Source organism: Pseudophryne corroboree, unplaced genomic scaffold, assembly GCF_028390025.1.
Source record: "Pseudophryne corroboree isolate aPseCor3 unplaced genomic scaffold, aPseCor3.hap2 scaffold_74, whole genome shotgun sequence".
NCBI classification, from domain to species: Eukaryota; Metazoa; Chordata; class Amphibia; order Anura; family Myobatrachidae; genus Pseudophryne; species Pseudophryne corroboree.
The window spans coordinates 2,163,943-2,168,585 of NW_026970320.1; positions in this window are offsets into that span (position 1 = coordinate 2,163,943).

The following is a 4,643-nucleotide window of genomic DNA, read 5'->3' on the forward strand; positions in this document are numbered from 1 at the left end:
GAACCATCGCCCCTCTAGGAGGTGAGAACTGTGCAGCCACCAATGGAGTAAGATTCTGGTCTTGGAAGACAGGATTATCCTCCGGTGCATGTGTAGGTGGGATCCGGACCACTTGTCCAACAGGTCCCACTGGAACACTCTGGCATGGAACCTGCCAAACTGAATGGCCTCGTAGGCCGCAACCATCTTCCCCAGCAACAGAATGCATTGATGGATTAACACTCTTGCTGGTTTCAGAATTTGTTTGACCAGACTCTGGAACTCCATAGCCTTTCCACTGGAAGAAAGCCTCTTCTGTGTCCAGTATGACTCCCAGAAACAACAACCGCGTCATTGGGACCAACTGCGATTTTGGCAAGTTTAGGAGCCAACCATGTGTTAGGGTCTCCTGCCCTGTGCTGCCACGTCGTCATGGCAACCGGGAGACAAGTGCTAGTGGAGTAACCTGAGCGCAGCTGATACTCCGGTTCGGGTCTTTTGCTGTGCAGTGGTTATAGGCTCTGTGCACGGCAGGGGATCCGGTGCTGGTTTTTGTGCTCACAGTCTGTGAGGTCTGAGTGGGGCGTGGACAGCACCTGCTTTATAGGGCCTCTTTTCAGGGTGAGCAGATGCTGCTGAATCTTTGTTGGTTAGTCAGTTCATGAAAGTTAGCCAGTACTGTGTAGCTTTGTATTTGTTTGTTGCTTACTGCAAATAGGCCTGGGGATTTGGTATTACACTCTGCCAATCCAGACCTAGCAGTAAGACTGGAGTCAGTCGTTTAGCTTGCTGGGGTTCTGTTACTACTCTGTGAACTTAGCAAGTTTGCGGCTGTATTCTAAGACTTGCCTGTCTAATCCTGTCTCACTGTGCTAGGTGTCAGGGGTCAGTTTAGTGGCAGTAAGCTAAAACCTGTACACTGCAAGTGAGAATTAGGATTGTGGAGATTCTCCTTGTGTCTATCTTTCCATCTCTGACCAAGGAGTTTACTGCCACACCCGTTGGTAACCCTTTAGGGTTTTGCTGTTGCCCTTAGCAACAGCATTTCGGGTTCTCTACGTATTAAAACACAACATCTTGCTTTTTTCCATCTGAGCAGTTCTAATACAAGGGAGATACCCAGTTCCTTAGCCTCTGGGCTTCTCTGTTCACTTTGTGTGTGTTTTGTTACCCTATCACCTTCTGTGTACGTTATGTCATATTCCCCAGTTTGTCTGTGAGTCCATTTGTTTTGCATAACAGTTCAAACACCAGTACATTCCTGCAGACACTGGAGTGCATAACAGTTCTGACACCAGTACTTTCCTGCAGGCACTGGTGTGCATAACATATTCAGCAGCCTAATACTCCTGTTGAAATTTTGTGGGAATATGGAGCATACCCCTCAAAATACGTTGCAACAGGTGGTCGATCAGGTGCAGGTCCTGACTCGACAATTTAATGATTTGTCCATTAAAATGCACACCTCCCAGGCTGCTGGCGGAGCTCCCGCAGCAGCAGCACCTGCAGGGGTTAAGGAGCCGAAAGTAAATCTCCCGGATCGTTTTTCTGGAGATCGCTCGCAGTTCTTTTGTTTCAAGGAGAGCTGCAAGCTATACTTCCGGCTTAGGCCTCAGTCTTCTGGGTCGGAGATTCAGCGGGTGGGCATAGTGATTTCCTTGCTACAAGGAGACCCACAGGTCTGGGCATATGGGTTGCAGCCTGACTGTCCGTCGCTTAAAAGTGTTGATGCTTTTTTTACGGCACTGGGCATGTTGTATGATGACCCTGACAAGACGGCCTCAGCCGAGGCTCAGATTTCGATCCTTAAGCAAGGGCGAAGGCCAGTTGAGGTTTACTGTACGGAGTTTCGGAGGTTGGCCCATGATACCCAGTGGAATGACCCAGCCCTGAGACACCAGTACCGAAGAGGTCTTTCAAACCAGATAAAGGACCAACTGGTACAATATCCCTTGCCTGATAGCTTGGATCAGCTCATGCAGTTATCCATCCGGGTGGATAGACGGCTGAGAGAGCGTAGGCTTGAAAGGGAGACTGAGATTTCCTTCCTTCCCAAGGGAACCTCAGACTCTGAGGAATTTTCTGAGGAGCCTATGCAGATTGGGGCTACCCGCCTCTCCTCGCGTGAGAAGATGCGGAGGAGACAGCAGGGGTTGTGTTTGTACTGTGGGAATAAAGGTCATGTGGTAGTATCATGCCCAGAAAAGCCGGAAAACTTCAGGGCCTGAGGGTGATGGGAAATATCCTGTCAGGCCAGAAGTCAGAATTTCCCAAGAAGACTTTTATCATTCCGGTGACCTTGAAGATCCTCGGTCAAACTGTCAAGACTGAGGCCTTTGTGGACAGTGGGGCCGACGGGGTTTTTATGGACCGCCAATTCGCCCTGAAACACTCTGTTCCCTTAGTACCCTTGGCATCGGAAATTGAGATTTGTGGGTTAAACGGGGAACCATTATCCCAAGGTAAAATTACCTCTTGCACTAGCCAGATTTCTTTGTTTATTGGAGCCACACACTCTGAAAAATTGTCCTTTTATGTGACTGTCTGTACTTTTGCCCCATTGGTGTTGGGGTTACCCTGGTTAAGGGCCCACAATCCTCAATTTGACTGGGTTTCTGGGGAGATTCTTAGTTGGGGTACTGATTGTTTCAGGAGTTGCTTGAGCCTTCCAGTCAGGCTCTCGCAGCTAAGTTTGCCAGGATTGCCAGGGTGTTATGCAGATTTTGCGGACGTGTTCTCCAAAAAAGTTGCAGAGGTACTACCTCCCCATCGCCCCTATGACTGTGCCATTGATTTGTTGCCAAATGCTAAGCTTCCCAAGAGCAGGTTGTACTCCCTGTCACGTCCTGAGACTCAGGCTATGGCAGAGTACATTCAGGAGAACTTGGCTAAGGGATTTATCAGACCTTCACAGTCTCCAGTTGGGTCGGGGTTCTTCTTCGTGGGTAAAAAGGACGGTTCGTTGCGACCCTGCATCGACTTCAGGGAATTGAACCGTATCACGATTAAAAACTCATACCCACTGCCTCTCATTTCGGTCTTGTTTGACCAGCTTCGTACTGCCACCATTTTTTCTAAGATTGACCTACGCGGTGCGTACAATCTAATCCGAATAAGAGAGGGGGATGAATGGAAGACTGCCTTTAATACCCACTCAGGGCATTATGAATATTTGGTGATGCCTTTTGGGCTCTGTAATGCCCCGGCAGTCTTCCAGGATTTCATGAATGATGTGCTCAGGGAATATTTGGATAGATTCTTAGTTGTATACTTAGATGACATCCTAATCTTCTCCCATTCCCTGGAGGAACATCGGAAGCATGTACGCTTAGTCCTCCAGAAACTCAGAGACCACCGGCTTGGGGCGAAGCTGGAGAAGTGCGAATTTGAAGTTCAGCAAATCGCATTTCTAGGATATATTATCTCCCCAGAAGGTTTCCAAATGGAGGGTTCCAAGGTACAGGCAGTCCTGGATTGGGTGCAGCCCACTAGTTTGAAGGCGCTTCAGCGTTTCCTGGGCTTTGCAAATTTTTATAGACGATTTATCGCTGGATTTTCGTCTATAGTGGCGCCCTTGGTGGCACTCACTAAGAAAGGGGCGGATGTTGCTCACTGGTCTTGTGAGGCTAAAGCGGCTTTTGCCCGTCTCAAAAGGGCATTTGTTTCGGCCAAGGTGCTGCGACACCCAGATCCAGAGCGTCCTTTTGTGGTGGAGGTGGATGCCTCTGAGATGGGTATTGGGGCAGTGCTTTCTCAGATGGGAGTGTCTGATAATCGCCTTCATCCCTGTGCTTACTTTTCCCGTAAATTTTCGCCTGCCGAGATGAATTATGACGTGGGTAACCGGGAATTGTTGGCTATTAAGGATGCACTCGAGGAGTGGAGACACTGGCTTGAGGGGGCTAAGTTTGTGGTCTCAATTCTCACTGACCATAAGAATCTGGCATATTTAGAGTCAGCGAAGCGTCTCAATGCCAGGCAGGCACGATGGGCTTTGTTTTTTGCTCGCTTTAATTTTTTGATAACATATCGCCCTGGGTCAAAAAACATCAAGGCTGATGCGCTCTCGCTGAGTTTTGCTCCAATCCAGGAGACCACCGAGGAGCCGTTGCCCATTGTTTCCCCATCATGTATTAAAGTGGGCATTACCCAGGACCTCTTATCATTAGTCCTTAGAGCACAGGAGCAGGCTCCTCCAGACCTTCCGGTAGGTCTTTTGTTTGTGCCTCCTAGGTTAAGACAGCGAGTGTTCCTGGAATTCCATGCCAAGAAGTCGGCAGGTCACCCGGGTATTGCCAGAACTCGGGAGTTGCTATCTAGGGCGGTGTGGTGGCCCTCGGTGGCTAAGGATGTGGATCAGTGGGTTCGGGCATGTGACATCTGTGCCCGAAATAAGACTCCTAGAGGGGTTCCTGTTGGCCCATTACATCCACTCTCTATCCCATCTAAGCCATGGACCCACATTTCAATGGATTTTGTGGTGGACTTGCCCAAATCCTCGGGGATGACAGCCATCTGGGTTGTCGTTGACAGGTTTTCGAAGATGGCGCACTTCGTTCCACTGGTTGGGCTGCCATCAGCCAGACGCCTGTCTGAATTATTTATGCTGCATGTTGTGCGTCTCCACGGGTTGCCACTTGATGTGGTCTCTGACCGCGGATCCC